This window comes from Cherax quadricarinatus, chromosome 38 (assembly GCF_038502225.1).
Source record: "Cherax quadricarinatus isolate ZL_2023a chromosome 38, ASM3850222v1, whole genome shotgun sequence".
In the NCBI taxonomy this organism is placed as follows: Eukaryota; Metazoa; Arthropoda; class Malacostraca; order Decapoda; family Parastacidae; genus Cherax; species Cherax quadricarinatus.
The window spans coordinates 6,827,502-6,838,879 of NC_091329.1; the positions used below are offsets into that span (position 1 = coordinate 6,827,502).

The 11,378-nt window shown below is 39.0% G+C and overlaps 1 protein-coding gene across 2 annotated transcripts in view; it reads right to left on the bottom strand.

The window, feature by feature from the left end:
- LOC128692948 (cytospin-A) overlaps nucleotides 1–10,489 on the bottom strand; it is a 531,559-nt gene extending 521,070 nt beyond the window's left edge. For both annotated transcript variants that reach the window (XM_070092047.1, XM_070092046.1), the window contains exons 1-2: nucleotides 10,436–10,489; nucleotides 7,656–7,869 (exon numbers count right to left, since the gene is read on the bottom strand). The gene's annotated coding sequence lies outside the window, so the exon portion shown is untranslated. The remainder of the gene's footprint in view (nucleotides 1–7,655; nucleotides 7,870–10,435) is intronic.
- Between the last annotated feature and the right edge of the window lie 889 nt (nucleotides 10,490–11,378).

Here is an 11,378-nt window from a genome sequence, read left to right on the forward strand (position 1 = left end):
CCTAATTATATTCAAGGGAAAGCGATAAGCCCGTATGGGGTTCATACACACGTAAGTAGCCCATTTTTAATATATTTCTTCACTGTCGATTAATTATATCTAAATACAAGTTATAGTTAATTAAAACAAACCTAACGTAACCAAGAATAACAAATATTTACTTTTTATAGTTGTAGGGAGAGAACAGGTTGAACTTATCTACTAGACCACAAGAGCAGTATTCGCCTTGTGTACAAGAGCTACAATAGCAAGAAACACGGAGAGAAACTTCGAGTGGTCTGCGAGGTTTAAATTATTATTATTATAATTATGGGGGAGCACTAAACCCGTAGGATTATACAGTGCATGTGGGGGGATGGAAGGTATTCAGGCTCAATTCAGGGAACTGGAGCACAGATCCAATTCCCTAGATCAAGAGCCCCTCACCACCGTCAAGCAACCTCCCTTGAGGGGTGCGAGGTTTAAAGCACATCAACTACTGGTGTATTAGGCTTAACACCTATCAACTACATGAGGGTGATGAAGGCTGCACGTCACCTATTCATCACATCAAAAATACTTTATTACCTAAACCAGAGATGCACACCTAGGTGCATATACCCTTCAGAGGAACGGGAGGGAGGGAGACAAAGAAAAGATCTTGAGAGATTTGAAGACCGATGTGATCTGTGAAGCCTTCAACGGAGGTGACAACCACAGGGAGCTCTTGATCCATATAAATGAAGCTTTCCCTCCCCTTCCTTAGAACAAACCTAATTACCGCCCATTCCCCAGGCGTTGTAAGGCTCTTACAGGTTGAGCGCTTCCTCGTGAATGTAAATAATCTGAGCTGTGGAAGCAGAGAAATTTATGCGACGACAGGAGCAACGTATCTGGCTCGTCTTGGCAGAGATGATTTATGATCAGATTTATTTCTCTCAGTGGCACAGCCTGCGCTAAAAAAAAAAATCCTAAATAGACTAGGATAGTGTGTCCGCCCAGATTTTTTTTTTTTTTGTCATAGCGATAAATGGAGACACTGCAGACTCTTGCATGAAGTAAAACGAACGTGATGGTCACCACAAAGCAAGCCTAGTGGAGAAAAATAATGTACCTTAAACATCAAAGTGAATATAAAATGTGTAAATAAAACGGATACCCCTTGACAAAATGTCTAATCCAATGCAAGAGACGGTTTTATAATTATTAATTCTCGGAGGGTTAATAACCCAGGAAAGCCAGGTAATGCGGCTTATTTTCGCTAGGGTTTTTTGGCCCTCTGCTATATATAACAGGACGAAATGTTTCCTCAATAAGGATTCCCATATGTTGCATAAGTGTCTCAATCTTCAACTTGTCGGTTTTCAAAACCATTCATCACAACATCAGATATGCCTAGCATGGGTCAGTAGGCTTGCTGCAGTGTTCCTTCGTTATGTTCACTGTGAACAACTGAATAAATGTAATGGAGCTGTTTAGTTGAAATCCCTTAAAAGGATGGTTTCAGTTGGAATCGTTCCATGAACGAATCTACCTGGACTTCCTACTCATTTCTGCACCACTGCTAGCTCCTATTATTATAATCAAGGGGAAGCGCTAAACCCGTAGGATTATACAGCGCTTGTGGGGGATGGAAGGTATTCAGGCTTAATTCAGAGAACTGGAGCACAGATCCAGTTCCCTAGATCAAGAGCCACTCACCAGCATCAAGGAACTTCCTTGAGGGGTGCTAGCTCTTAAAGATGTTGATGCAACACGAAAGGCCTAAAGTTATCATTTAACTCCCCTGTGGTTTTACATCTTGTATAGCTTGTTTGTAAGTATTACACACACACACACACACACACACACACACACACACACACACACACACACACACACACACACACATATATATATATATATATATATATATATATATATATATATATATATATATATATATATATATATATATATATATATATATATAATGGTACAGGTAATTTTTAAAGATAGCCCTAGAACATCCTAGCTCAATCTTTTACCGTCATCGTTGTGCCAGTTTCAGGTCTCATTCAAGCTTTCGTTTCCAGCCCTAAAGCTCTATAATGAATCCCGTTGTCTTTTAATTTATTACTCTATCACTGCTTCAGCCAGAGTGCTTAAACGGTCTTTCCTGAAGTATTTAAATTACACAGAATAAGCAATTTCCATAAGTACTAGGATCTAAAATGGCATCGCAGAGAATAATAAACATAATTCCACTTCATCATTTTCTATGATTCCCTGGAAGCAATTACAATGAGAATTGCCATGGAAATGTAAGTTTATTACTTAATTGGGTCTCTATACATGTGGAAGCCATAATAAGTATCACTTTTTTTTTAGACGCACTGGGTTACACCTCTACTGTTTAATCAGTGTACTTCCTGTGGGTTTTCCAATTAATACAATAATGCTAATCAGTTCAAAGTATAACACTCATCACTTAATGACAAAAACTACTCTTCTAAAATCCACTCTTCTAAAACCCATCTAAAGTGGTTAGACCATTTATCCTTCTTATATCTCTTTTCCTGTTTACCCACAGCCTTATTTGCTACTCAATAATTCTACTCCAATCCTCCTCCTAATTCTTGCCAGCTCTTATGATTAAACAAAAAATAGTTCAAACTACAATAAACAGACGCCTCAGAAAACAGTCGCAACAAAAGCGATAAAGATGACGGACTAAAAACTAATGTTTACCATCCTCCGTAGTTGTTACTCATTCAATGAGATGTCTTGATTCTGGTGAAGGGCTCTTGACATAAGAAATTGGAGCTGCCCTACTGGTTTGAGTTTTCCCATGGATATAATAACAGAACATAATACAATAGGCCATTGAAGAAGGAATCCAAGCTACAGCTGCAATACAATAGGTCATCAATATTATCCAGCAGTGAAGGTCACGTCATGAAAGGAGGGTTGTTAGTGATGACGATGACAAGTGCAAAATTTAAGAACTTGAGTGGTTTCGCAGGAATGGCCATAGCCATATTTGTCGAGACGAGTCGTCTATCAATAAAGAGTAAAAGATACAAACAATACCCTACCTAAAAATTGTAAAAGTGGCATCCATAGCAGACACAACTACCCTACAAGCTGATATAAACCAAGTCATCCAGTGGGCTACTAATAACATGATGTTCAAATTTCGGTTACCTAAGTTACGGAAGAATGGAGAAAAGTAATAAGATCCGAGTGCAAGACACTCAAACCACTCAATTTAACTAATTCAAATGCGAGAAACTTGGGAATGATAATGCCAGATCTCATGCTCAAGGAGCACACCAGCCTTATCGCAGCTGCAAGAAAAATGATAGACTGAATAACTAGAACTTTCAAAACAAGATATGCCAAGCCGATGATGATTCTATTTGTTATTCATTCTTCATGGGGTGGAATATTACCGTGTACTGACGGCCCCCTTCAAGGCATGCAGAAATGTTGAGCTGAAAAATGTACAGAGAACCCTCGCTGCTAGTATAAACTCAGTCAAGGGCCTAAATTACTGGCAGCGTTTAAAATCCTTAGAACTGTACCCCTGAGAATGTAGGCGAGAAAGGTACTTCATAATCTACACCTGGAAGATACTGGAGAGATTGGTCCCCAAATTGCACACCGAAAATTACTAATGAACACAAATAGCTTGGCAGACGGTGCAGGATATCTCCAATGACAAGCAGGGGAGCGATAAATACATAGAGAACTCAAAAAGTGCAAAGGGATCACAACTCTTCAATGCCCTCCCTTCATGCATAAGGGCGGATCACCAAGAAACCCCTAGCTGTTTTCATGAGGGAACCCGAAGGATTTCTCAAAACTTCCTGATCAGCTTGATTGTGGTGCATACGTTGGATGCGGGGACTAACAGCTTGCTTGATCGATCAATCAGGCCAGCAACTATGAGTCCTGATTTGGGATTAGGCCGCGGGGGGTGGTGACCTGAAGCGACTCTAGGTAAATTTCAGGCAATACATGACCAGATGTACCCGGTAAAGGCGCACGCGAACACATGCACACTACAGTACGCAGCACCGGTATGAAGCTCCACACTTGGCCAAACATGTTCAGAAACTTGAGGTTCAAGGTTAGCATCAAGCCTAGTGCTAGAGTTGATGGTAATGAGCTATGAGACTAAAGAAGTTGAATCAGACGACTTTAGGAGTAAGAATGAGCAGAAAAAAAAAATTTTTAGGAGGAAATGATACGGCTGAGAGGAAATAAACTCCCAGGTAGTCATGGGGCGAAAACTTTGGGTAGTTTTAAGTATAGGCTGGACGGGTATATAAGAACATAAGAACGAAGGAACACTGCAGAAGGCCTACTGGCCCATGCGAGGCAGGTCCAAGTTTCCTACCAGCTTAAGCCAACGCACCCAACCTAGTCAGGCCAGGTCACATTGAGGAACACGGCAACCGACCTGGTAGCACAAGCTATCAGGCCCAACTCACACCCACCCACATCCACTCATGTATTTATCCAACCTATTTTTAAAGCTACACAACGTTCTGGCTTCTATAACTGTACTTGGGAGTTTGTTCCACTCATCCACAACTCTATTACCAAGCCAGTACTTTCCTATATCCTTCCTGAATCTGAATTTTTCCAACTTAAAACCATTGCTGCGAGTCCTGTCTAGGCTAGATATTTTCAGCACACTACTTACATCCCCTTTATTTATTCCTGTCTTCCATTTATACACCTCAATCATATCCCCCTAATTCTACGTCTTTCTAGAGAGTGCAGATTCAGGGCCCTTAGTCTATCCTCATAGGGAAGGTTTCTGATACATGGGATCAACTTTGTCATCCTCCTTTGTACATTTTCCAGAGCATTTATATCCATTCTGTAATACGGTGACCAAAACTGTGCAGCATAATCTAAATGAGGCCTAACCAAGGATGTATAGAGTTGAAGAACAACCTGAGGACTCCTATTATTTATGCTTCTTGATATGAAGCCAAGGATTCTATTAGCTTTATTGCGAACACTTATGCACTGTTGTCTTGGTTTCAGATTACTGCTAACCAGAACTCCTAAATCTTTTTCGCAATCCGTAATATTAAGATCTACATTATTTAGTTTATATGTGGCATGGTTATTGTCCTGTCCAACATTTAGAACTTTGCATTTGTCTATATTAAACTGCATCTGCCACTTCTCCGACCACTGCATCAGTCTATTCAAATCTTCCTGGAGTGCTCTAATGTCCTCGTCAGAATGAATTCGACGGCCTATTTTGGTGTCATCGGCAAACTTGCTGATGTCGCTCTTTATGCCCTCATCTATGTCGTTTATGTAGATTGTGAACAGCATGGGGCCCAACACTGACCCCTGTGGAACACCGCTCGTGACGCTTCCCCACTCTGATTTCTCCCCATTTATGCAAACTCTCTGCTGCCTATTTGTTAACCATGCCTCCATCCAGGAAAAAATTTCTCCTCCTATTCCATGTGCCTTAACTTTCTTCAATAGTCTCTGATGTGGGACCCTGTCAAAAGCCTTACTGAAGTCCATATACACAATATCATATTCATTACCATGATCTACCTCCTCAAATACCTTAGTGAAAAAAGTTAATAAATTCGTAAGGCAGGAACGCCCCTTTGTAAAACCATGCTGAGATTCGTTGATTAATTTATGCTTTTCAAGGTGGCTACGAACTTCCTCGGCAATTATTGATTCCATAAATTTTCCCACTATGGAGGTTAGGCTTATTGGTCTATAGTTCGAAGCTAAGGACCTGTCACCTGCTTTGAAAATAGGTATCACATTTGCCATTTTCCACTTATCTGGCACCATGCCAGTTTGTAGTGATATGTTGAAAAGATTAGCCAAAGGTTTGCTAAGCTCCTCTTTACATTCCTTTAGAACCCTTGCATACAGTTCATCAGGGCCTGGGGATTTGTTAGGTTTTAATTTATCTATTTGCCTAAGGACCATGTCACTTGTGACCCTAATCGTGCACAGTTTATTATCGTCCTGTTCTACATAATTTATCATTTCTGGAATATCGCTGGTATCCTCCTGTGTAAAAACTGAGAGGAAGTATGTGAGAGGGTGTTGTTGGGTATGAGTTAGACCTGCTTAGCATGAGTAAATAGAGCTACCGCAGTGTTCGTTCATTCTTATATTATGCTCTTATTAAAACTAGGACGACTAAGGTCAAAAAAGCAAAAGTTTAAGCTGAAAACAGAGGAAATGCATGGATGCTATGAATTTTTGTTTCGGGGTAATAAAGTGGAACGAATTGAAAAAGTGGTAGCGGCAAATTGATTGCAGTTTCATAAGTATATACAAGATCAAAGTCGCCACAAGTAATGTGTCATAGGCGCTTACGAAGACAGAAAGGGGATCAGAAGTTGAGACCCGTCCCATGGCAACAACTCTGCGTTTACAAACAGATGAATGTACACACCCATTAAATTTCACTATGCTAAAGTCTAATTAGCTTAATTGTCTGTACCAAGTGCAAATCGATTCGGTATACTGTCTTTTGGTAATTGAAGTCCATTAATTGGTGTAACTTACTGCAGACTTTCATACATTCTAGTGTTGCCAACTGCATGAAGACAACAGAAGATGAAGTTATCGACGTAGCCACCTACAACGTGCATACGTACATCTTCACACAGCAGCCTATCCTAATTTTACTATGTTAATTTTCATACGCAGATCGCAACGGCAATTTATAAGCGTTCTCAGTTAACTATTTTCTGTCATTTTAAGTTAGGTTAAGATTGGGTAGGCTGCAGAAGCCTTTTTATGAACACGGACGTCATAGATCGGTAAATTTAAAAAAATACCACTACGACACACGTGTAAACTGTGGACGACAACCAGGAAACGTGCATATCTAGACGTGTATTGCCCGTGGTGTGAAACATGTCGCACGTAACTCATTCCAGTTCTTCACCGCAATAACACTTATTAATGCAATTTAACCATAAAAAATCATTCTTTGTTGACCTGGTCACCTTTACGTTTTTTATTCCGCAAAACTTAATCCATTTGCAAGATGCGGATACAATACTGTGTTAAGAAAAACTATCAAAATCCATTTGCAAGATGCGGATACAATACTGTGTTAAGAAAAACTATCAATATTTTCTTGTCATAATGTTATCCAGAGGATGGATTTCATACATTACGCGGTGAAATTTGTTAGCCTGACCAGGAAGACTTAGGTAAGCCGATGAAGAGGTTTAAGCGTTCGCTATGGGTACAGTATCTATGGGAAATACATAGTTCCGTTCCAGTAGGGAGCCATGTAGGATATACAATCTAGGAGGATGGTCCATCCCACAGAGGAACGGTGGAGGGGATAATTCTTAACATGATCACTGGAAACGCTAAACCAGTACTGACCAGAACCCACCATTAAATGGCGAAGATATTCCCTGATACATTAAAATTTCATAACGAATAAAAACTGCGTTATTCCATGATTCCGACTAGAAATATTTCATTCATTGGGTTTGTTCTAAACTTGTTTTAAGGGTCATGTATAGAGCCTTGGGACTGGGGGAAATTAAGTATAATCCTTATAAGGGGAGGGTAACTCCAATTCCTTGGATTAGGAACCCTTCATAAACATCATCGAACCCCTTTAAAGGAAACGACTTGTAATAAAAACAAACAAGTCTTACCTTTGTGTTGTCGGCAAGGGCAGGTTGAAGCGTGACTTGCAACCTAAGTTGAGGTTGTACTTCAAGCAACTCCTTCACACTGGCTTTCCTGGTAAAAGTAAGCCACTAAGCTGTCTCGTCACGTTCGTACAGTTGAATGGTCTTTCGTTTATATAACACAAGCTATCATACGTTTAGAAGTCTACATAGTTAAACATTTTCTGGTTGAAAGTTTCTGTAACATGGGCCAATACACTTATAAATAAAAAGTCAGTTTTACATACACAGTCAATTCATTATCTAGGAAGTTCCAAACTAATATATCATGGAACTCCGACCCTAAGACTCGTCTTCACACGTCTGTGATCTCATTGTTGAGCTCCAAGACTCATACAAGCCATCAACATCCTCCCAAAATAACTTCACATCCTGCAGCCTCGCCTGCCGGATAATGTTAGTGAGGTAAGGAGAACCTCAAAAGGTTTAAGTTGTAAGACTACCTTCCCTCCTCAAGATGTTTTCTGTTAAGGACAATGTATAGAGCTAACTAAAGCCAAGTTGGTAACTTTCTATGCACAAAACTACAAAATCTCTTCTGCATGACCCTTTGGGTTTAGCGCTTAGTTATGATTATAATAACTATTTAAATCCAGAAACATTATACTGAAATTAATATAAACGAAGAGGTTATATACTGAATCCATACAAAACAAACACTTACGCTATCCAATTGCAAGAAAAAACTTACTCTCGTTTTTTTTTTTTTGATGGAATTATATGGAGCAATGGTGATGTCAATATTGACCTCCAAGGGCATCATCACTACAAAGTAGGCTGCCCCTTGCTGGGATACCCTCGACTAGTGAACTGATGATAAATTTGACATTTACCAACATTTCTCGAATACAATTTGAGAAAGGCTTCAGCTATATATAGTCAATGATTGCCTTAGCGTTTGATGTTAATTAGAGCTTAGTTGCCAAACTGAATCAAATCGACAAGGGTCTGGTGTTTGTTCTCTTATTTCCAATACTAAGCTGGGAGATTATGTTCTATTTATATTCGGTTGTTTAAGATTATCAACTGCACATGGGTCATTCGGGTCGCAATTCGTCTACGCTCTATCAAGAATGATTGTTAAAATATGATATATATATATATATATATATATATATATATATATATATATATATATATATATATATATATATATATATATATATATGTCCGTATACTGATAGATAAAAACCTGTGTGTATACCATATCCGACTATGTAGTAGAGAGAGAGAGAAATGCAAAGTTATTTTACTGTATTAATAGATTTTAAGTGATGAGTGTATAAAAGTGTGCAGGGATTACTGTAAATATTATTATTATTACAGCACCTGTGGGGGGATGGAAGGTATTCAGGTTTAACTCATGGAACTGGAGCACAGATCCAATTCCCTAGATCAAGAGCCCCTCACCAGCATCAAGGAGCCTTCCTTGAGGGTTTTAATAGCGGTGACCTGTGCAATGAGCCTTTAAAAATAAATCAAATTTAGTACAGTAGTCTATAAATTTAGACAAAGGCAGCGAGTAGTACTAATAAATTATTTTGGATGGTGAGAGGAGCCATTCATTGTCTAATCATACACAAATATACCACCAAAAATAAACAACGATGAATTGATTTGCATTCTTGTTCCATTATGTCATTATCATTACATTCATGGAGAGGTACTCAACCAGCAGGGATCATAATGAGCCTGGGGTCTGGAAGGTAATCACGCTTGATCTGAGGACGGGGAGCACATCTCCATTTAATTGGATCACGAGCCTTTCACTATCATCAGGGTAATCTCTCCATGGGTAGCTAATGGTATATCTAATATGAAAACCTTAAAGGAGGTTCCTTGTTGCTAATAGGGAAAATTCTTGATTCCAGGAAATAAACTTATCCTCCCCTTCCTTGGATCAATCCTGAATGTCTCTCATTCCCCAGGCGCTGTATGACCCCTACGGGTTTAACGCTTTCCCTGAAATATACCACCACCACTAATTTTTTTTTCCACGACACACCTGCTATCAACAATGTTGGATGGTAATGTTTTAGCTTGCGTTTGGCGTTTTAAATGTTAAATCAGTTCTAGGATAGATTTATGAGTTATGTGACGGCTACAATCTAAATTATGCCATATCATTAACTTCCATTAACTGACAAATTTGTAAATGGCGTCAGTATCTGATACAATCTAACACCAGTTGATTGAATGTCGGGGAAAAAATAAGGCCGAATGTCAACGAACTCAGACAAAGTTTAGCACAATTTTTTTTTGCTCATTTTTTTTTTAGTCGTCTGCTGAAACTTTAAAAAAAGTCCATTCAACAAGCTCGAAAGGTAAACATAACTTAGTTATTCGATATCAGCTTTCAGAAAAAGAAAATACTATCACGTGTCATAGTTTTCTAAACAGGTGTTCCAGTGTTAGAAAAAATATATATCTTTAGAGAACTTAAGCAGGTCATAACACCCGCTAGCCTCTTACAACGAACGTTAACCTGACTACGGAAAACAGAGGGCCATAAAAATTACAAATATATTAACACCATCACTGGTATGTAATCATAGAATATACGTCAAACAAAAAAAAATAACTTTAAACACAAAACACCACACACTTGGGTAACGATTTAGTCACATAACACCACACTGTCTATGTACCACAAACTTTCACCGTTCTACACTACAACATCAGCAAAATAGCTTATCAACTTCATTCGACACAAGCGAGTTAGTAAAATGGACGAGAGAGCGCACCTTCCTCCCCCTCTCGCTGCCCAAGTGACACTGGGCATAAGACGGCAGTGATGCAAGTCCTCTTACAACCAGTTGCAACTTACCACTAACTCTTACAATTCCCACTCAACTAACTGGGTCATCTTCCGCAATGACGTGCAATTAGTTAATCTATTTAAGTGGTCATTGTTCAATTAAAATGGAGATGTGGTCAGGGAGAGGGTTGGCTAGGATATAAAGTGTGGATACGAGAACAGCGTGTGTGTTGACCAGGTCGCTCAGGCTTGCTAAAGTTTCAGCAATGTTGCCGACGTTCCTCTCACTGCTACAGCCTTATCTAACACGCTAACTTATCTAACACCCTAACTTATCTAACACCCTAACTTATCTAACACCCTAACTTATCTAACACCCTAACTTATTTAACACCCTAACTTATCTAACATCCTAACTTATCTAACACCCTAACTTATCTAACACCCTAACTTATCTAACACCCTAACTTATCTAACACCCTAACTTATCTAACACCCTAACTTATCTAACATCCTAACTTATCTAACACCCTAACTTATCTAACACCCTAACTTATCTAACACCCTAACTTATCTAACACCCTAACTTATCTAACACCCTAACTTATCCTAACTCTATCCTAACTTATCTAACACCCTAACTTATCTAACATCCGAACTTATCTAACACCCTAACTTATCTAACATCCTAACTTCTCACATTGTGCGCATCTTCACCTCACATTCTGTGTAACTTTAAAATCCTAGGTAACTTTAACATGCTAACTTTATTCTAACATTCTATGTTAATTTGGTTAAAATTTTCTTTCTGCATGACCCAAACGAGTTTGTTTGCTACTAATATTTGATATAACTAAATAATTATAATAATTTCCTCTTTCCTTCGAGGTGGGGGAGGGGGCTGTTTTGATGCCATTCGAAGGCTCTTC